This window comes from Camellia sinensis, chromosome 11 (assembly GCF_055761805.1).
Source record: "Camellia sinensis isolate YWXY chromosome 11, ASM5576180v1, whole genome shotgun sequence".
NCBI lineage: Eukaryota > Viridiplantae > Streptophyta > Magnoliopsida > Ericales > Theaceae > Camellia > Camellia sinensis.
The window spans coordinates 155,720,126-155,743,670 of record NC_138971.1 but is presented as its reverse complement, the minus strand read 5'-3'; the positions used below and the strand labels follow the sequence as shown (position 1 = coordinate 155,743,670).

General features: G+C 41.0%; 1 pseudogene across 1 annotated transcript in view; it reads right to left on the bottom strand.

Moving 5' to 3' along the window:
* Window positions 1-23,545, bottom strand: part of LOC145803046 (ATP-dependent Clp protease proteolytic subunit-related protein 4, chloroplastic-like) — a 46,796-nt pseudogene that overhangs the window by 19,722 nt on the left and 3,529 nt on the right. Inside the window, exons 2-3 of the transcript XR_014345123.1 lie at window positions 17,538-17,709; window positions 16,391-16,603 (exon numbers count right to left, since the gene is read on the bottom strand). The product of XR_014345123.1 is annotated as an ATP-dependent Clp protease proteolytic subunit-related protein 4, chloroplastic-like (transcript). The remainder of the gene's footprint in view (window positions 1-16,390; window positions 16,604-17,537; window positions 17,710-23,545) is intronic.

Below are 23,545 nucleotides of genomic sequence, written 5' to 3'. Positions count from 1 at the left end.
GATTGATGCTTTTATAAATTTTCAAAGCATATTTTTCTACTTCCAGTACACTTCATTAAGTTGATTGCTGTACAATACCTCTTTAATCCCTTAGGACATGTCCTTGTCCTAGGTGACCAAATTTACTCTGAAATGGAAGACTATATACTGCTCCCGATTGGCATTATGGCTACTGAGCTTAGCTGAATTTTGTTTCCTATTTCAAAAGAAAAAATTACCCTCTTAATAGTAGTTTTATAAATGTAGCAAGTTTGCAAACTGCAGGTGGATGTGAACTACTTGAGGCCTGTCCACGAGGTTTGGGAAGAGAGAACAAAACGGGGTGCAGTGGGCTCAGGTGTATTTTAAGTGAAAAAATGGGCTATCTTTCCTTACCTATTCTTGGCTACATATTTTGTACAAACCAATCACTGTTCGGCACGTGGCAAAATAAGGGTAGTACGAGAAGACAATTCAAATCTTCAATCATAATCACACACGTGGCAATCAGCATTGGTTTGTTATAGATCTGCGTAACACTGAATCAGCAAAGAGATGCAAGATGACGTGGCCTTAATGGTTACTCACATATTTAAATTCAAAATCAGGAGGGAAGCCTAACTGCATATGACATAGTGGAGCTAACTGCAAGGAAGCATAATCAGTGATCATGGAGAGATGGTTCGACAGTTAGAAGTCCATTTCGACGGTTGTCATTAAGAAGTATAAATAGCAGAGAAGGCCTAGAAAAGCGCCCAGACTCAGATCCAAAAAACCAGTTTTATTCTACTTTATTTCCTTTCCAGTTTTACATTTCTTGTTCTTTACATTTCTGTACTTCAAATTCCTGCACTGCATTTCGTTCATAAGAGTAGTTTTCAAGTAGCTTGTTACTGTAAACTTCTACGAGGCTGATTTGGATCTTTGTAAGTCTTTCATTTTGCTTAATGAAATACTACAATTGTTCTTCATTTAATCATTGTTTGCTTAATTCTCCTAAACAAAGCCACCAGTAAAAGTCCTCTTCATTGAGGCTGAAAGAACTAAAACATAATCATCTGATAATTGATTGGCAATTAATATTCTGTAAGGACTGATTGATCCTTGTTGGCACGCTCATAATTACAAAAATAACCTTCGAAAGTCAAAAAGCCAACATATAATACTACAATTGTTCTTCATTTAATCATTGTTTGCTTAATTCTCCTAAACAAAGCTACTAGTAAAAGTCCTCTTCATTGAGGCTGAAAGAACTAAAACACAATCGTCTGATAATTGGTTGGTAATTAATATTCTGTAAGGACTGATTGATCCTTGCTGGCATGCTCATAATTACAAAAATAACCTTCAAAAGTCAAAAAGTCAACATATATTTTTGGCACGCTTGGTGGGACTAATTGAAATGGCTAGACGTATGAGACAATGAGAAAATGAACGTTTGGAAGAAGGCGTGGAATGAGAGGTAGAAATGCCTAATCCAGAGGATAATGTGATAACACATCCTGTGGAAACGCCTATTTTATCAGAACCTATGGTCGAACAGACCAGCACTTCGGAACAAGTACCACATGTTCATAATATTGGACGAGGCCAAGGAATTGGACCATCCACTGTTCCATCTACTCAGCCAATGAACCCATGGGGAGGCCTAGTAGATGCTATGGGACAGCAGTTAATGAACACAATGAAAAGATGGGCAACATCCTTTTTGGATCGAATGAACACTCATTAACCAACTAACGCAAGACATATAGAGGAAAATTCAAATGTCCCTCAGCAAAGATTGGCTACAGATAAACAACCTATGCAGAGTAATGGATATACTAATGGTCAAACTAGTAACCAAAACAATGAAAGACCATCACCTCAGTCTTGGTATGAGCCTCTTTCGAGGCCTGTGGCAAATCAAAATGCCTCCTTACTCAACAGTGAAGTCATGCAAATTGGTGGATTTGGTCCAACACAGGAAAATGGCGTAAGTATGTTTCCAAATCCTATGTTTGAAGCCATACCTGGTACGAGGGGGTTCACTAATCCTTTGTTCAAATTTATACACAGGGGGGTTGGAAGGTTTTCTACAATTGGAAGAGACACAACACCTGTTCCGGCACCTTTCGCAGGTCCTTTTGTAGGACAGGCTCAAAGGGGTCATCCATACCCTCAACAACAGCCAGTACCACAGGGACAACCAGTCCCAAACATACCACCTTATGGACCAAGAGGACCCCAGGCACAAGGTTGTCTACCAAATCCTGTGTTTGTTCCTCCAGTAGTGGTTCAACAGGCACAAAATATTGTCCCTAGGGACCAAATTGCTGATATTGTTAGAGAGATGTGTGGACCAATGGCTCGGGGGGTTCAGACTTCTATGTACAGGAAGCCGTACTCAGAATGGGTAGGTAGGGTACATGAATACCCAAGAGGTTTCAGGATACCAGACTTTGCCCTTTTTTATGGGAATAGAAACCAGTCAACGGTTGAACATATTGCTAGGTTCGTGGCTTAGTGCGGTGAATTTACCAATAATGACTATATGAAGTTAAGATTATTCCCAAATTCTCTAACTGGGGGAGCCTTTGTATGGTATATTAACCTTACACCTGGCTCTATCCAAACTTGGCAACAAATGGAGGAGGCATTTCATGCCCAATTCTTCCAAACAGAGCCAGAAGTGTCTATGGCAAACTTGGCAAGATTGAGTCAAAGGCCTGATGAGAAGGCTACTCAGTTTATTTGCCAGATTCAAAAGAGCACGAAACAAATGTAGGATCATCTTACCATAGCCTGAATTTGTGAGGTTGGCTCGAAATGGTCTCGAGTTTAGGCTTCGAAAGAAGTTTGACTCAACCGAGTTTAGAGACTTGGTGGAACTAACCTATAAGGTGTCTAGGTATGAGGCATTACTAGAGGAAGAGCAAGGTCGAAGTAATGCATCATACAAGACGTATTATAGAGATCCTAATTATGAAATTGATGCGGCAGAGATTATGGGAAAAGAACCTGTGATCTGTGAAGCATTAATTCTTAAAGACACAACAATAGACCAGCAGTTCAAAAAGAAAGACTTTCATAGGAAATACCCTTTCGATTTGACAAAGGCAGATGACATTTTTGATCATTTGCTTACAGTAAACTTTTTGAAGTTACCTAAAGGAGTCAAAATTCCATCTTTAGAGGAACTTAAAGGAAAAGTGTATTGTAAATGGCATAATTCTTGGTCTCACTTAACTAAAAACTACATTATTTTTCGAGACAGGATCCCAGAGTAGATTCGAAAAGGGAGTTTAAAATTCCCAGCTAAAGCAGAAAAGGCCATGGGAATTGACACTAATCCATTCCCAGAAATTGGAGAAATGGCAGCCAATGTTATTGTACCAGACTTCTAGAACTTGTCCTTGAAAGAATTGGAAGAGGTCAATGTGCAAGTGCATATTGCCAGCCATACTACTGTCAAAACAAATGCTAGAAGTTTACCAGTTGGGCAAGACTTTGCAGGTCAAAAGGAAGACTCTGATGATGAGACACTGGATGATGATTCTTTAGAGGCGGCTGTCGTGCAAAGAATGTGTCCCAGGTGTAGGTTGAGCTACAAGTGGTTGAAAGGGCTTTCGATTGATGGGAAACAATATTACAAGGATGTGCAGAGGCGTCCTAAACCAACCAGTGTCTATAATAAGAGACCATATCCAACTGGTACTAGACAGCAGTCATTCATGATAGAGCCAGCAGCCACGAGAATGTAGTTCAAGAGCAAGAGACCTCTACACGAATTTAGATCACTCAACTATTACAGAACAGAGGGCAAACACCTTGAGAGGAGACTTGAAGTGGGTTCGAATCATGGGATCAAAGTTAGAGATTGGCCCCCTAGATCGGCCTCATACAAAAACAAAAATGGCCACCTTCATGGAAGGCTTGAACTAGGCCCAAAACAAGGGGTTAGAGCCAATCAGTGGTCCTCATAGCCAGCTTTGAAATTGGCTTCGAAGGAAGAAAGAGGTAGTTCGACAACTGGGTCGATAGGTTCATGGGTTCTTGGAGTTCTAGATTGGTTTGTCATGCAGAACAAACCTAGGGAAATGCCTACCCAAAGAAATGTTGTCCGAGATCAGGGCATGATGGTTAAACCCCCTTTGGTAGCTCCAAATAATTGGGTGCTACTAAAGCATCCAAAAACAAAGGAACCAGATATGGTTCTAGTGATCTCTAAATCCCAAAGGAGGAAGATCAAACGAAGGTATACTCAGTACCAGAAAGATCAGAAAGAAAGTGGAGAAAACTCTTTATTGGTCCAGCCAAAGGGCCAAGCAGAGGAAGGAAAAAGTTTAAAGTTAGATCATAATCCACAATCAACTCTTCAAGACAAGAGGAGTTGCAACAGAGAGCAATTGGCCAAAGTTCATTCTGAACTAAAAGCCAAAGAGAGATCCAGTTTGGCAGGACTGGAAAAGGCTTTAATGGAAAGTGATCGTGAGACAGAGGAAGAAATTGGCCTAAGCCAAAAGAAGAAGATGGTTGAAGAAGAAATGTTTGAAGCCTTCATGGCTGAACAAACATTTTTGGTTAAAAAACCAGCAGAAACAGATCATTCGAAGGAATTTACGAGTACTGAAGTGCCAGAATGCAGCATGGAAGATGCTTCTGAAATAATTGAACAAGTTGGCCAGGAAGAGAAACAGGTACAACCAGTCATCTAATTTGGCTCGTTTCCTCCAGTATCAGTGAATATGGTACATATACTACCACAAGAATTCCAAGCTGAAGATGAGAATCAAGAAAGTCAAGAAATTGACCCAATTCTAGTTTCCAATGAAGACTCACAAGTGAGTATGGTGCAAGATGAATCGGAAGTGGCCACACCTATGGAAACTGGAGATGAGAGTGAGGAAGAGGTGAGCATTAACCTCTTATACCCTTTTGAGTATCCCACAACATCCATGACACATCATGTCAAACCCTTGTATATCAAGGCCTTCTACGATGGGATACAGATAAACTGAGTGTTGGTAGATAATGGGGCAGCAGTAAACCTGCTTCCAAAATCTTCCTTAAAGAAACTAGGAAAGAGGAACCCCAGACTAATCCTAACCAGTACAACCATTACTGGTTTCGCTGGAGACAAACAGATGGCTCAAGGCATTTTGCCCATCAACCTAAGTGTGGGAACCATGGACTATATGACTGCATTCTTTGTTATTGACAGCAATGCTAAATACAATACGTTACTTGGTAGAGATTGGATTCACACCAACAAATGTGTGCCTTCCTTTTTGCATCAGAAAATAATGATGGCCTTGGGCAGTGGAGAGACAGAGGAGATCAATGCAGATCCTTAACCCTTCATAGCTTGTGCAGATTTTGCAGAGGCCAAATTGTATACTGAAGGAGTGGCACCACTCAGTGTACTGAGAAAACCTGATGGATCAGCCAAAGTGACGGCTGATGAGGAATTAGCACACCTGAAACATTTAGTTCAAGAAAGTGCTGATGAGGAGTTTGTCGCCAAAGATGACAATGATGCTTGGTTGTAGGCAAAGAGATGACACACAAGAGGCCAGATCTTTGACTTTAATTAAATTCTCAATATTGGACATAAAATCAATAGTCCAGAAGATACAAGAGCAAAAGGAAGAGGCCATGGCAATTGGCTATAAGCAGGAGCAGCAACAGGTCAAGGTGTTGGCCTTGGGAAAATACTATGCATTGGATATTGAAACAAAAGTCCAGGAGATACAAGAAGAAGAGGCCTTGTGGACAGACTTTGTCTATGAGGAGGAGGGCAAAGATATTGAAACAAAGAAGCTGGGAGCAGGACAGAGCAAGGAGATTGCTTCGAAGATAAAAGAAATCAAAACAGAAACATCAGTGAGTCCTTAGATGCAAGACTCTTTGGAAGAAGTGAACTTAGGGGAAGGTTCTATACAGTAGCCCACCTATATAAGTGCTTGGTTGAATGCTCTCGACAGGGACCAGTTGTTGGTGGTCTTGAAGAAATATAAAGATTGTTTTGCATGGTCTTATAATGAGCTACCAAGATTGGATAGATCATTAGTAGAACATAGGCTCCCTATGAGGCCTAACTTCAAGCCATACAAGCAAAAACCAAGAAGGATAAGTCCTGAAGTGATTCAGAAGGTCAATGAAGAAATCCTTAGGCTCCTCAAGGTAGGCTTTATTAGGACAGCCAGGTATGTTGAATGGCTATCCAATATTGTGCCTGTAGTCAAGAAGAATGGTAAAATGAGGGTATGCATTGATTTCAGAAATCTAAATCTAGCAACTCCGAAAGATGAGTATCCTATGCCCATAGTAGATTTATTGGTAGACAGTTCAGTAGGGCATCAATTTTTATCAATGATGGATGGACACTCTGGTTATAACCAAATCTACACTGCAGAAGAGGATATCCACAAGACAGTATTCAGATGTCCTGGGAACATTGGCACTTTCGAATGGGTTAAAATGCCATTTGGTCTGAAAACTGCTGGGGCTACATATCAAAGAGTTATGAGCACTATCTTTCATGATCTCATTGGAGGATACTTAGAATGCTACATTGATGATATTGTAGTAAAGTCGCAATCCATGGGGGAACATTTGTTTCACTTGGAAGCAGCTTTTGAAAGAATGAGAAAGTTCAAGTTGAAACTTAATCCTCTCAAATGTGCTTTTGGTGTATCAGCTGGAAACTTCTTGGGCTATGTAGAACACAAGAAGGGAATACAGATTGATCAAAACAAAGCCAAAGCTATCATCGAAGCTAGGCCTCCATCAAGTAAGAAAGAAGTACAAAAATTCCTTGGGCAGGTTAATTTTCTTCGAAGATTTATTTTTAATACTGCAGGGATCAAAACAAAGCCAAAGCTATCATCGAAGCTAGGCCTCCATCAAGTAAGAAAGAAGTACAAAAATTCCTTGGGCAGGTTAATTTTCTTCGAAGATTTATTTCTAATACTGCAGGGAAAACTAAAGTATTTTCTTCCTTATTAAGGTTGAAAGATGAAGAGGAGTTTGTGTGGACAGCAGAGCATCAAACTGCTTTCGAAGGTATCAAAGCTTACTTGGCTAAACCTCCAGTGCTGATGTAACGCCCTCAAAATAATAACATTAAACCCATTAATATAGACATGCATTGATATATAAGAGCTCCATATTCTTTTATTCATCAGAGTATTTCAATACAAAAGTATTACTCTCTTTTGTAACCAAATGTTAACTTGGAAAGTTGTAAGCCCATAGGGCATTTGCTTTTGTCGTTAACATGTAATACTTTTGTATTGAAATACTCTGATGAATAGAAGAATATGGAGCTCTTATATATCAGTACATGTCTATATTGATGGGTTTAATGTTATTATTTTGAGGGCGTTACAGCTGATGCCACCAAGGGGTGATAAGCCCTTGAAGTTGTACATAGCTGCAGCAGAAGATTCACTGAGAGTTTTCTTAGCTCAAGACAATGGAGAAAGCAAAGAGCAAACAGTTTATTACCTTAGTAGGTTTCTAAATTCTTGTGAATGTAAATAATCAGCTGTAGAAAAACTGTGCCTTGCATTGTATTTTGCTGCAATGAAATTAAGATACTATCTTTTGCCTACAACTGTCTTGGTAATTGCAACCACAGATTTGGTTAAATATATGTTATCTAGACCCATGTTGAGGGGAAGAATTGACAAATGGGTACTAGCTTTATCAGAATTTCATTTAGAATATGTCCCCCAAAAGGCAGTAAAAGGACAAGTTTTAGCTAATTTTTTGGCAGACCATCCATGTCAAACAGAGAGCCAAGAAATAATGAAACTTGGTATGGTTAGTGTTGAACCATGGCAAATGTGGTTCGATGGGTTAAAATCCAATGGTCTAATTGAAATTGGTGTAGTAATTAAGTCGCCACCAAGAGTAGAAACCACACATGGTTTCAAAGTGGATGAAATTACTTGTTCCAATAATCAAGCTGAATATGAAGCCTTAATAATGAGACTGTAAATACTTATTGGATTACAAGCTCATGCAGTTAACATATTGGAGATTCTCAATTGGTAGTTAACCAAGTGAAAGGGATTTTCAAATGTCAAAGTGTAAGCATGTTGCCATACTATGTTGTTGCATTGCATTTGCTGTCTCAATTTCAGATGGCAAATGTTACTTATGTCCCAAGATTCTTGAATAGTAAAGCTAATGATGTGGCTCAGAAAGTTTCGAATTTCAAGAGAAGAGACAACACTCAAAGGAACATAAGCCAAATAACATATCAGAAGGTAATACTACCTTTGAATAAAAGGAATATGGTCTTAGAAGTCAATCATAATGACTTACAAGAACAAGATTGGAGGCATCCAATAATGCAGTATCTCGCTGGCCCATCTTCGAAAGCTAGTAGAAAAATTAAATTGCAATCTATGTAATACATAATGTATGGTAATGCTCTCTACAAAATGGGGGTAGATGGGTTATTGTTGGAATATTTAGGTCCAAATAAAGCATTAACAGCTATGGCTGAGGTTCATAAAGGCATCTGTAGTGCTCATCAGCCTGGTGTAAAGATGAGATGGCTACTTCGAAGACACTCCTATTATTGGCCAACTATCCTTAAAGACTGCATAAAATATGCTAGAGGTTGCCAGACATGCCAAAAGCATGGCACAATAAGGCACGTGCCCATAACTGACTTGCATGCAGTTGTGAAGCCTTGGCCATTTAGAGGATGGGCCATGGATATGATGGGAAAAATACACTCACCCTCTTCGAAGCATCATTGTTTCATTTTAGTGGCCACAGATTATTTCACTAAGTGGGTTGAAGCTAAGCCATATAAGGCTGTAGACCAGATCGAAGTTATTGGATTCATTAAAGATCTGATCCACAGATTTGGCATCCCACAGACTATAACTGTTGATAATGGGACTGTATTTGATGGGAAAATGGTAAAGTCTTTTGTGGCAGAGTTTGGAATTAGCCTTGTTAATTCTACCCCCTATTATGCACAAGCCAATGATCAAGCTGAATCATCGAATAAGTTCTTGAAAAAAGGAATACAGAAAGTTGTGGAAGATAATCCTAGGGATTGGCAAAACTTGTTGTTGGATGTATTATGGACTTATAGGACTTATCCAAGGTCAAGTACAAGAATCACTCCTTATGCCTTAGTATGTGGGCATGATGCGGTGTTACATGTGGAAATTAATGTTAAGTCATTGAGGGTGAGATGCCAGGATCAATTAGATTTTGAGCAATACCATCAGAGTATGTGCTTAGAATTAGAAAGTATAGATGAAGTTAGAATTCTAACATTAAATAGCATTCTTTTCCAAAAGAAGAAAGCAGCCAAAAACTATGATAAGAAGGTCAAGTACATTAGCATTGATGAAGGTGATTTGGTATGGAAAACAATACTCCCAATAGGGATTAAAAGCCACAAGTTTAGTAAATGGTCACCTAACTGGGAAGGACCATATCAAATTCATAGAGTCTTGCTTTCGGGAGCATATCATTTGAAAAATTTGAATGGATATGTACATCCCAAGAGAATTAATGACAGATATTTGAAACCTTGTTTTCTGACCATATGGGAAACACAAGGAATAGAATAAATGCTAAGTAAAAGAACATGAAAACACTCAAATGATGAATGAGGATTTTATTTCATAATAAGTTAAGTACATGTAGCCATAGATTGGCCCAAAAGTCAGTACAGTATTTCAGTTGTTTTTTTTACAATAGATGCTCTTTTCTTGAGAGATGAGAACAATTGAATGACTGTAGTTATCTCTTGCTTTCGATCCGTCAGCTCTTGATTGGTGATCTGCAGCTTGGTGGCAGTTCGATCCAAAGCCTAATTGACTGTTGATAATTCTTCTTCAAGTTGAGCCTTCTTTTTCAACAGTTGAGCTTGAAATTGAGAGACAGAGGAATGTTGCTCTTTCAGTTCTGACACTTCGGCATGTATTTTAGAAACAAAGCTCTGATCTCTCAACAATTTCTCCTCTACAGCCTCGGCAGTATGACAGATGTTGATGTAAAAATCGATGGTGGCTGCTGCTTGAGATAAATGACTTGAAACAGTCATGCCAGATTACTCAACAATCTTACAGCACTGGAGGAAGTCATTTTTGATTATAGGCCTCTGTAAGGCTTCAAAAGGAATCCTCGCAAAGGATGTCAGCAGCTCCAGGCAGCTGTCCAAGTCTATTGGAGGCAAGGAAGTCTTACCAATGGAGAAAGAGCTCTCAAAAATTTCTAATAAAGAATCAGCTAGAATTAATGGCTCAGTCTCACTACTATCTGTTGGAGAGGAGGAAGGTATGTCAAAGAGACTAGCTATCCTAGCCTCGAAGATGTCCACCTCACCTATAGACATGGAGGGTGCAAAAAGAGCGCTGGTAGAAGGAAGAAATGACTGCATAGGAATATGAGGAGAAGATAGAGTATCCTTAGTAGTCTCTATAGTTTTGGCTACCAGCAGGTCAAGGAAAGAGGGACTGGAGCTAGGCAAAGAAAATGGACCGTGAGTTGGAGAGTTACCAGTACCATTTCTATAGGAATCAACAATCGTTAAAGATGAAGTAACAGCTGGAATTTCCTTAGGAAGGGAAGGAGAAGCAAGGTTTAAATGGAAATCAAATTGAGAAGAATTGAAAGATAAATGAATGAAGTATGGAGTTAAGCCAAAAGAAAGAGAAGCAGGAATACTTGGCCTCAAGAAGGGTATGGAAAATATAGGGCCAGGAAATGGGATAATTATATGAATGGGCTTCACATCTTGAGGTTGTTCAACTTCAACTGAAACTGAAGGAATCCTTATTGGAAGAATAGGCAAAGTAGTTGTTGCTGCAAAAGAAGAAATACAAAACAATGTCAAGCCTCAGTATTGAGAATTTGAGAAAGATAAATAGAAGTACGAAGGAGTTTACTAGTTTCAGAAGTAGTGGCTATGATTGGGAAGCTACGGAGAGTATAGTGTCCAGTAGCTTGTTGTTTTCTTGCAACCTCTTTTTGGAGAGCATCAGCGGCGGCGGCTTCATCCCTGAGCTTTTGCTGTTGCTTCCTCTTCTCAGCCCTTTGGAATACAATAAGCTCTTTGGAATGCTCTGCTTGCACTGCTTTAGCAGATGCTTCGTGGATGGGATCTCCAGTGAAATCAGCAAGAGAGACAGTCATCTTCTTTCTTCTTTTTAAGGGTATTTCTTACTCTTGTTCTGCCTCTTCTCCTTCTTCTTCTTCTTCTGCTACCTGAACCCCAGGTGCCTCATCTTCAGGGTCAAGTAAAAGCTTTCTTTTCTTTTGTTGCTGTTTGTTCCTGAGAAGATTTAAAGCTTGGACCTTATGGGGAGAATCTCCCTGTGAGACACTCGCACCACCTATACCAAAAGAAGAACTAAAAGTAAGGCTAAAAGCATTATAAAGAAGAAGAAGAGAAAAGAAACAAGGGTACATACCTTTCTTCGAGGCGGCTCGAGTAACTCTAGGAGGAGTTGAGGCAGCAGGAATAGGCTTTGTAATGGCAGGTGCAAGAATTGTGGTAGCAGGAGCAGTGGAAGAAGTAACAATTCCAGCCCCTTTCGATTTGGGTTGAGGTACGTCCAGTACCATTAACAGGTCTTGGGGAGGAATGGCCAAGTGTACCTCTATATTGGTCACCCACCAGTTCTGGCACTTTTTCAATATGTTACTTTGAAGAATGAAAGGGAGGTACTCAAAGTCAATATAGTCCTGGATGAATTTAGAAATTGCTTCTTCTAATCTGGATCTTCGAACCTTTAAGTCCCTACTGGTAAGACTTAAATTGGTCTGGCTGTAGAGAGGTATTGGGACCCCTTATGAGAGGCCAAATTGCCTAGCAAATTGAGCAGGACAATAGGGCTCAGTAATGCATTTGTAAGCTCTGGGGTTCATAGACCCAATGAATAATTCTCTAGGGATCAGAATGGAAGCCCATATATTCTTGTGTTGGGGTAAAGAGCAGAACCTATCACTCAGAAAGGTCTTCAACCAGGATGGGCCAATGTTGGTAGGTTCGAAAGGACGGAAGTTGTGGGAAGAAAGGGAGATTGGGAGTTGGTGGAAGAAGGAAAAGTAAAAAGCAAAGGTGGAAGGGTAGAGTGAAACATTGGCTAACCTCATGCCATGGGTAGTAGGGTTTGGTTCTAAAAACTTTAGGCATTTAGATTGAAGCTCAGTAAAATATGCAAAAAGCCAAAGCTAAAGTATCCAAAATAGACCTCCTTGATTGGCGTCCAAGGGTTTCTCACAGAAAAGGGAACAAACTCTATATACATGACCTAAGACATATGGAGCTAAGGCCACCTTTCTTTGCAAGACAAGGGCTTTAGCAAAAGGGACGAATTCAGGCATGATCCTCTGAAAAGAGGTGCAGAAAAAAAATTTGCAAAGCCAATATAATATGAAAGAAAAGAATTCCCTATCAGTCACAGGGCCCTCCTTTTTATTCTTAGCCTTGACAAAGTCACTATAGGATGAGTTAAGAGAGGGGAGGGAAAAAGGGGTTTGTAGGTCAGGATAATCTAGTCCAATGGGGTTCCAGTGGGGGACAATCCTAATAAATGGCAGACATCAAGAACAGTAGGGGCCATCATCCCACATTTGAATTGAAAGAAATTGTAAGCGGAATTCCAAAAGCAAAGGGCAGCAGGTATTAAGAAAAGGTTATCTGAAATAGTGAACCTGAATAATTGGAGGGCGTCAAAAAGGCAGAGCTCTTGAAGGTCCAGAGTCCTATTAGGGACAACCCGATCATACCACTCTTGCCACTCTGGTCTTACCGTGGACCAACAACGATGGGGACGGTTCATCCTCCAACTTTCCCAGTCAAGACCACCTTCGTAAAGGAGACAACGGTCTTCTAGAGGTGGATATAGAGCTAGAAGCTCAGCAGGAATCTCCTTGAAGATGGGCCCAAGCACATACTCTTACTGCTCATGACGACGAGGAATGAAGATGCGTTCGTTAATGGCGCTTTTCTTACCAGCCTTGTACTTCTCACACTCTGCGTCAATAATCATTTTTAGGGTTACAGACGGACTCACACGCTCCACGACCGGTATTTTCAAAGAAGGAGAAGCCATTGATAGAGAGTTTTCTCAGAAGACAAAGTCGGAAAAGAGAGTAGAGGAAAAGGAAGGTCAGTAGAGATGAAGGGTTAAGGCGAATTCAAAGCGCGAAATAAAAGGGTTTTAAAACTTTTGTGTCTAAAAAAATATACCCAGTCGTGTTGCATGAACGGAATTCACAAAGAAGTACTAAAGCTATGGATGCGAAAAGTTTCTTTCTATATTGATAATCATGGAGGGAAACACATCTCAAATACTAGTGTCAGCTTCGAAATAAAATATTTGGCTTCGAAGCCAAATTTTGCCGCCAAAATGAAATGACAAACGGCTTCGAATGTCGAAAGCTTACTTCGAAGCACATTCTATGCCTCATGGTGAAAGAGTGTTTGGATATTTGTTTACTTCAAAAGGATTAAGAACCTGTTTGTTGGTTTCTAAATGAGTAAAATCCTTCGAAGCAAAAATTGAAATACTTTTCAGTTGAAATTGTTTCAAACCAATAGTTGGTTTGATAGTATACAAAAGAGATTACTTTTTCCAAATAAAACGGTGCAGTACTTAGCAGAGGTTTCCATACTTTGGAAAATATAGACTGATTGTTCGAAACAAAATTGATTTGAAAGTCCTTGGTTGTGTTAACCATATGATAGGGAATTGGATATAATCAAATCAAGTTTCGAAGTGCAAAATTGGCGAATTCGGAGCTCTGATTCTAAAAGGAAACCGGAAAAAGTTGTTAATTACACTGCATAAGTTGGAAAAGCTCAAGTTGGTTTCTTCAGTATTGCCGCTGATAATGATCGAATTGAGATTCGAATGATGAAATTGTTGACTTCGAAGCCCTAAGATTGTTTGACTTTGACAAAAAGGGTAAAATCAGACCATGTCAAATAAAAAGGAAACATCTTAGCCTTATTAAAATAAGAGCAATTACATCATAGGCCTTCTTTGGCTACATATTCAAGCTCATAAAAATAGGGAACTGAATAAATAACAAGGTCATGAAATTTGCTCCAACTGTGGTTAATGAACTTCTGTTATTTCTTTGTTCTATGTCCTATTTTCTCTAGGCTGGGTTTCTGAAGTTGATATGCTCTAACTTGATGAAAAAGTTTCTCAGCCTTTATTTCGAATTCTGTTTCCTTCAACCCTTGTTCCATCTCATCCATGTCCAAGTCATCCCAGTATACAGAGTCTTTATTCTTGAAATCATTATATTCATCGATGAGGTTCTCTGCTTCATACTGGGTATGAACTCGACGGGCTGAGATTTGATCCAAGGATCGAATGGTGGCCACAGAAATGTGGTGCCAATGAAGAAGTAATAGGAACTGATCTAAAAACATTTGAAGTTCTGCTTGGGCAATAGGGTTGAGGACATGACCCCGGGTCATAACATCACAAGCCCATCGAAAGTTCTTGAGGGAAACATCGTCCTCAAGAACATTAAAGGGCAAGTGAGAGAAGGCCGCAAATAGAAGTTGGGGTTGTTGTTGCTGATGTTTGGTAGGTGGAGATGGATGATGATAAGAGGGGAGAAACTGGTCCTCAAAGAGAGTAAGTCTCAGTTCCTCCATCCAGTGAGGGTTTTGCCGAAGATGAGGCGCAAGAGCTTCCATCTCAAAAGAAGGAGGAAATTAAGGGTTGTTAACAATGTCAAGCCAGTCAGAAGAGCAAAGTTTAGCTCTTTGAGCTAAGAATGACGGGCTACATCCTTGGGCCTCTTCTGGACGAGGGGTAGCTTGAACTATCTTCGTAGGCATGGAAGACATGTACCATGCTACGAGTAAGTTATCTTCTAAACAGTGTCGGCGGTCAATGGGTACATATGGGTAAACCACTGAACTCCGAGCAAAGGGAGGGAAAGTTAGAGGATCAACGAATTCGACAAAATGATGATTGATTTGTTCCCTTAACTTAGACTCCTCAGGTTCTGGCCAGCTTCTCCAACCAGAAGCCCCAGAAAAAGAAGAAACGACAGCTTCATCCCACGCAGAAGGTTTTGGGTCAGAAGAAGAGCCTCAGATATCCATGTTTGCAAAATTTTGGGTTAAGGAATTGTGAATAATAGGTTCGTAATCCAAAGGTTGATAATTTGCAAAAGCTTCCATGACTTTAATATAAGAAGGTGGGTAAAGGTGGCTAATCGATGCATGAAGATTCTTTCGAGGACGAACAACATTATCAAACAACTCTTCGTATGCTTGATCGAGGTAGGAAAAGGTCTGCTTGGCCATAAGAGTTGAACTAGTCTTTTCGAATACTGAGATAGTGGGAGTGTTCAAGGGTTAGAAGAGAATTTAATGCAAATGTTTCATTAAGGAATGATAGTTGCATATCTGAAAAATGTAGAGCCCATGCACGTTCTAAGACGTGGGTAAAATACCTTGCTCCACTAATATCACCAAGTATTGGGTATATTAGTACGGGGGGTAATGTTGGCTACATATTTTGTACAAGCCAATCACAGTTCGGCACGTGGCAGAATAAGGGCAGTACGGAAAGACAATTCAAATCTTCAATCATAATCACACACGTGGTAGTCAGCATTGGTTTGTTATAGATCTGCGTAACACTGAATCAGCAAAGAGATGCAAGATGACGTGGCCTTAACAGTTACTCACATATTTAAATTCAAAATCAGGAGGGAAGCCTAACTGCCTATGACATAGTGGAGCTAACTGCAAGAAAGCATAATCAGTGATCATAGAGAGACGGTTCGACAGTTAGAAGTCCATTTCGACGGTTGTCATTAAGAAGTATAAATAGCAGAGAAGGCCTAGAAAAGCGCCCAGACTCAGATCCAAAAAACCAGTTTTATTCTACTTTATTTCCTTTCCAGTTTTACATTTCTTGTTCTTTACATTTCTGCACTTCAAATTCCTATTTTGCATTTCGTTCATAGGAGTAGTTTTCAAGTAGCTTATTGCTGTAAACCTCTACGAGGTTGATTTCGATCTTTGTAAGTCTTTCATTTTGCTTAATGAAATACTACAATTGTTCTTCATTTAATCATCGTTTGCTTAATTCTCCTAAACAAAGCCACCAGTAAAAGCCCTCTTCATTGAGGCTGAAAGAACTAAAACACAATCGTCTGATAATTGGTTGGCAATTAATAATCTGTAAGGACTGATTAATCCTTACTGGCACGCTTATAATTACAAAAATAACCTTCGAAAGCCAAAAAGCCAACACCTATGCTAAGGAGGCTGCACCAACATTTGATTTTAAAAGACTGTGCACCATGTTACTTGAGAGATTAAGTGATATCTCGATTTAGGGTTTGTACATTTGAAGAACTATTTATGAAGCAATCTAGATAAATAAATAAAAAAATTGTTTACCTTTGTTGTCCCAATGGAATTTATGTAAAGGTAAATTGGCTTTTCTTCATCCTCATACTGAAGGTAAAGAAATTCTGCTAATATCAACTCGGTGACAGATGGAACTAGAGACATGCCCAAGTAAACAATCCGATTCTTATACAAGTAGGATGATAAATCTGGAGGAGGCTGCTCCCATGCACTGGGAGCACTTCCCCTTGAAAAGGGAATTACCTGTTAACAGATGGCAAACAATACAAAAGAGGGTAGAAGGTAAGCAAAGATACTTCGAGGACAAAAGGTATGCTCTATGAAAGTGAGTGACATACTTATGATAACCAAACTTCATATTCATAAAATAGCAAACAACTTTGAAATGAATGTTTAGTCTTAAAAGTGCACTCTGAATTTCCCATATTCAGAGAAGAGGAAACTACAAATTGGCATCGCCAACCCAATATATGCTACTAGGGATTTTCTTCATATAAAAGGATAGCACCCAGAGAAAAACCTCTAATTAATATTATTGATCAAAGAGTTGAATTTACACCCCTTCTTCACGCATATGTTGCACTATTATAAGTCAAATTTGTAAGCATAGAATCATATCATAACAACCTAATCATCCTCGTATCAAATCTAAATTGACAAATAAAAACCTGAAGTCTACTAAAAATGATCAAACGAAATCCTAAAAATTACAAGAATATAATACAATACATACAACTAATATAATTTATTATTTTTTTTTTTAAAGTACAGATATCAAACCCTCCAGTAAAAAAAAAATTGGCCTAAAGTTTGCTTTTTGAACTTGAAATCAGGAGATATTTCAAATATAACTACTTCAAATAAATCACATTTTGTTCACACACTTGACAAAATACAAGCTTTGATTCATTTACAACAATGGAGCCCCTAATTTTAGGTAGGAACAATACACTTACTTTTTTGATGTGGAGCTCACAGTTTTGGACCAATCAAATTTTGTGTTAAATTAACTCTCCTCATTTCACCATTTTCCCACTAAATTTCCCATCAACATACAAACAGAATATGCACATATATATATATATATATATATATATATATATATATATATCAGAAAATCAAAAAACTCTAGATAACAAAGAAGGTGAAGCAAATTTGTGGGTTTTGGGAACAGTACCATGGTGACGACTCCTCTTTTGGGATGAGAGGAGGTGTAGGGGTTAAAAGAAGCGGGGCGGAGCTTCTAGCCGGAGAAATCGCCGAAGACACTGCTAGCGACGGAGGGAGTGAGGAAATTGGAAAAGAGAGAAGCTCTGGGAAAGGACCAACTTAGGGTTCAGTTGGTGGATGTACAGGGAGGAAATATTTGATGTTGTCCGTACTCCTTGTGTCCAAGCTGCGCCTTCCTTCGATCGACCTGAGAACACAACGAAGGTGAGCTACCCGGTGGTGCGTTACCGGAAAACCCCTCTGACGGTCAAGTCAACACATACTAAGAAAAAGAGAGAGAAGAGAGGGGAGACAATGTGTTTCTTTTTCTCACACCAGAAGATGTTCCATGCCTCAGTATGGGGGCGCAGTCACACTTATATACCTTCTGCTCGTGCCTCTGCGTTCATTTGCCTTATAACGCGTGGACCTGCTCTCCTATCCCACTTTCCCATGTGTCAACGCAAATACAGCTAAACACCACCTAACCAAACCGCCAAACAGCGTTGGCGTGAACGAACAGCCCGGCGCCGCGCAAACAACCAACCAGATTGACCTAGTGGATAAATCAGGAATACAGAAACAAAAACAACAATTGGGCCGGAGAATGCAATTGCATTATAAGGTCGTAATTGAATAGATCGAGCAAGTTCGAATTGACGTAACATGAAACCTATTAGCCCTCTTCCTACGACTGCACTACTTCCGAGACATGCAATGCTCTGAATCGAGCTCTGTTATAATCGAGCTCGGCCGCCCTCCGTTATGACATGCATTACTTCCACTGCGGCTCAGCCGCCCTCTGCTATGACCGAGCTCCTGTTCGATTGGATTAGTCTGCGGAGGATTTGACCCACCTAACTCAGCGAGCAAATAAAGTGAACTGGGCCCGCAATCCGAAATTACCCTGGCCTAATCGGACCAGGGCCTTGACCGTGCGCACTACCACCGGACTAGCCCAACTCAGCTTGGCCCAAACTTACGTAGCCCAATTTGCCCGGCCATTACCATGGCCCAAAGCCAGATTATGAAATCTCCCTCTCAATTGCCCCATAATTCCGTCCGCATTTGCGTGACCGGAATTACATTACAAGGTCGGGCTAGACTTTTTACTTGGTGGTTCACGTTGCTCAGTTAGAAACTTGAAAGTTGGCAGGCAAAGTCAGCTCGGTAACTTGTATCTTGGCGAGCAAAATCAGTTCGACAAGGAACTCAAAGGTCGGCGAGCAAGGTCCGCTTCGCGACTTTCTTCCTGGCAAGCAAGATCAGCTCAGCAAGGGACTCCAAGGTCGGTGAGCAAGGTCAGCTCCGCGACTTTCTTTGTGGTGAGCAAGATTAGCTCGGCAAGGAACTTTGAGGTCAGTGAGCAAGGTCAGCTCGGCAACCTGCTTCTTGGCGAGCAAGATCAACTCGGCAAGGAACTCCAAGGTCGGCGAACAAGGTCAGCTCGGCGACTTGCTTCTTGGCGAGCAAGATCAGCTCAGCAAGGAACTCCAAGGTCGGTGAGCAAGGTCAGCTTGACGACTTGTTTCTTGGCGAGCAAGATTAGCTTGGCAATGAACTCCAAGGTCCACGAGCAAGGTCAACTCGGCGACTTGCTTCTTGGAGAGCAAGATCAACTCGGCAAGGAACTCTAAGGTTAATGAGCAAGGTCCGCTCCGCGACTAGCTTCTTGGCAAGCAAGATCAACTCGGCAAGGAACTCCAAGGTCGGCGAGCAAGGTTGACTCGGCGACTTGCTTCTTAGCGAGCAAGATCAGCTCGACGAGAAACTCCAAGGTTGGCGATCAAGGTCAGCTCGGCGAGTTGTTTCTTGGCGAGCAAGATCAGTTCGGCAAGGAACTCCAAGGTCGGCAATCAAGGTCAGCTCGGTGAGTTGTTTTTTGGCGAGCAAAATCAGCTCGGCAAGGAACTCCAAGGTCGGCGAGCAAGGTCAACTCGGCGACTTGCTTCTTGGCGAGCAAGATCAACTCGACAAGGAACTCCAAGGTCAGCGAGCAAGGTCCGCTCCACGACTAGCTTCTTAGCGAGCAAGATCAGCTCGGCAAAGAACTCTAAGGTCGGCGAGCAAGGTCGGCTTGGCGACTTGTTTCTTGGCAAGCAAGATCAGCTCGGCAAGGAACTCCAAGATCGACGAGCAAGGTCAGCTCGCGACTTATTTCTTAGCGAGCAAGATTAGCTCATCAAGGAACTCCAAGGTCGGCAAGCAAGGTCAGCTCGGCGACTTGTTTCTTGGCGAGCAAGATCAGCTCGGCAAGGAACTCCAAAGTCAGCGAGCAAGGTCCGCTCCGCGACTAGCTTTTTGGCTAGCAAGATCAGCTCGGCAAGGAACTCCAAGGTCGGTGAGCAAGGTCAGCTCAGCGACTTGTTTCTTGGCGAGCAAGATTAGCTCGGCAAGGAACTCCAAGGTCAGCGAGCAAGATCAGCTTGGCAAGGAACTCCAAGGTCTGCAAGCAAGGTCCGCTTCGCGACTTGCTTCTTGGTGAGCAAGATCAGCTCGGTAAAGAACTCCAAGGTCGACGAGTAAGGTGAACTCGGCGACTTGTTTCTTGGCGAGCAAGATCAGCCCAGCAAGGAACTCCAAGGTCAGGGAGCAAGGTCCGCTCCACGACTAGCTTCTTGGCGAGCAAGATCAACTCGGCAAGGAACTCCAAGGTCGGTGAGCAAGGTCAGCTCGCGAGTTGTTTCTTGGCGAGCAAGATCAGCTCAGCAAGGAACTCCAAGGTCAGCGAGCAAGGTCCGCTCCGCGACTAGCTTCTTAGCGAGCAAGATCAGCTCGGCAAAGAACTCCAAGGTCGGCGAACGGCAAGATTAGCTCGGCGACTTGTTTCTTGGCGAGCAAGATTAGCTTGGCAAGGAACTCCAAGGTTGGCAAGCAAGGTCAGCTTGGCGACTTGTTTCTTGGCAAGCAAGATCAGCTCGACAAGGAACTCTAAGGTTGGCGAGCAAGGTCAGTGTGATAACCATGTTCCATATATGCTAATTAATCTTAATTATGATTGTGATTAAGTGTTTAATATGATTTTGGATGTCGTTTATACGATTATATGTGATTTTGAACTTCTATCTGTTCACCGTAGGAAAATCTGTTCAACTTACTGTTATGAACTTGAAATTTAAGGCCTTATCGGCCACAGAAACTGAAATTGACTACGCCATTGCGATTGGCGTAATTTTTAGAGCCTATGGTGAAATTTAATTGAAAATTGATTCGGATTAAAATAATTAGATTTAGAATGATTAAATTAGGCTTAATTACTTAGCCTTAATCAATTTGATTAGGCCAACATATATAAGTGGCTTATTTACATTTATGAGCCTTGTTTTTTAGCTCATTTCTCTTCCTTGGCTGAAATCACACATTAGAGAGAGAGAGGGCCGGTTCTAGAGAGAGAAAGAAGGAGAATTGTGTATCTTGGCCCAAAGTTTGTGAATTTGAAAGCTTAACTCCAAGAATTAGCCAGAAATTGGGAGCTTGGAACTCCAAGGTGAGTGTTTGAGCATTGGTTCATAAGTTGAGGTTGTAATTTTGAGAATTTGATGTTAGATTATAATCAAAAGTGTGAGTTGAGTTGAATATGAAGTTAGAATGCACATGCATGCATAGAATTACTATGAATTGTATAATCTAACATGTAGCTTGTTAATTATGAAAAATTGAGTGTTGGATCATACATGCAAGCATGGTTTTGATGAGTTTCATGTGTTTAAGCATCACTTGAGCCATTTGAAATGGAATTAGAGTAAAAAATTAACATGCATGCTTGATTAATGGAGATATGAAGCTTGTATGAAGTTTGAATGCATGGGTTTTGATCATGCAAAGAAATGTTGATTAATTTGGGAATGAGATTATGATTTTGAACAATTGACTTCATATTGGTTATGTTCTCATAGTATGTAATGTGTTTTATATGTTTTTATGTCCAAAAACTTGAGTTTTGAACCCTTGGACATTGAGTTTGAGCTTTAAGAACAATTCTGGAAATTTCAGAATTTGGCATGTTAGCTCGAGCGGGGAAAGGGCCGCTCAAGCGTGAAATGTTAGTTCCCAAAACTTTTGCAGACTTTGATGTACGCTTGAGCGAGGAGATTCATGCTCGAGCGCCAAGCCACGTAGTTTGACTTTCAGCTCGAGCGCCCGAAGTCACGCTCGAGCGTAAAAGTAAGGCAACCAGTACTTTTGCAGACCAAAGGGGTCTGCTCGAGCGGCAGAAGCCACGCTCGAGCGGGGAGCCCTGTTTCAAAAATTTTGTAGAGATGATTTTATGTTCTGTTTGCATTCTCTTTCACTCCTAAACACTCTTAGGCATACATTGGGCATTATAAATGGACAAAGAAGATAAGAAAGAGACCTAAGAGGAATGCATGAGTTAAGAAAGGATTGAATCATTTGTGATCCATATGTGTTGTGTATTATGTAGGGTCGAGCACAAGGACGAATCCACCGGCAGAACACTGTGAGTAATATCTTAGTCAAGATATTTTGAAGTATGTTATTTGTCCTATTGCTTATTTCTATATAAGTCTTATAAGCTTGTTAATTTGAATTGTGGACAAATATTTGTTACGCCATATGGTGGGGCCAAAGGCCGTCAGATATGAATGATTGGGCCAAAGGCCGTTTGATACGAATGATTGGGCCAAAGGCCGTCGGATATGAATGATTGGACCAAAGGCCGTTTGATAGGATTGATTGAACCAAAGGCCATCGGATACCATTGATTGAGCCAAAGGTCGTCGGACGCGAATGATTGGGCCAGAGGCCGTTTGATATGAATGAAATGGGCCAGAGGCCATCTGATATGCTCGGGTTTAAAGTCGTCTAATGTATTAGATAAAACTAAAGATGGGCCCAAGGCCGTTTGATATATGTATACCTATTTCGAACTTCATTCATGTATTTTCTTTATTTGATATTATTCACTGGGCTTTCGCTCACACTCATTCATGTGTATATAGGTGAGCCAAGAGATGCCCAAAACCAACCTCAGTGAAATATGTGAGAAACAGTCAAGGTTTTGAAGAGTCAACCCAAATATCTCACGCACGAGACTTGTCTTTGCCTCTTTTGTTCTTTTGTTATAATTTTGTTACATTGGCGAAAACGTTAGACCACTTTTGTATACAAACTTTGGGTTTGACTGACTTAGACTTGAATGATCCTGTATGTATAGAACTTTGGGTTAATTTCCTTTTGATGTGAGTTATTAACGAATATATGTGAAATGTTATAATGTGCCATGTTAGCAAAGCTTTATGGACAAAATTTTTAAGTTGCTTCCGTTTGGCCCTTTAATTCTGGTGGAGTATATTTTATTTGGTTTGAGGCAACAGGTAATCTCTTGATTACTAGCCGGTTATGACCTTAATCCATAGGGGCGGGTTCGACTCATGACAGTCAGCTGGGCGACTTGCTTCTTGGCAAGCAAGATCAGCTCAGCAAGGACCTCCAAGGTCGGCGAGCAAGGTCAGCTCGGTGACTTGTTTCTTAGCCAGCAAGATCAGCTCGGCAAGGTACTCCAAGGTTGGCGAGCAAGGTCAGCTTGGTGACTTGCTTCTTGGCGAGCAAGATCAGCTCGGCAAGAAACTCCAAGGTCGGCGAGCAAGGTCGGCTCGGCGACTTGTTTCTTGGCGAGCAAGGTTGGCTCGACGACTTGTTTCTTGGCGAGCAAGATCAGCTCGGCAAGGAACTCCAAGGTTAGCGAGCAAGGTCAACTCGGCGACTTGCTTCTTAATGAGCAAGATCAGCTGGGCAAGGAACTCCAAGGTCCGCTCCGCAACTTGCTTCTTTGCGAGCAAGATCAGCTCGGCAAGGAACTCCAAGGTCGGCGAGCAAAGTTAGCTCGACGACTTGTTTCTTGGCGAGCAAGATGAGCTTGGCAAGGAACTCCAAGGTCAGCGAGCAAGGTCCGTTTCGCGACTTGCTTCTTGGCGAGCAAGATCAGCTCGGCAATGAACTCTAAGGTCGACGGGC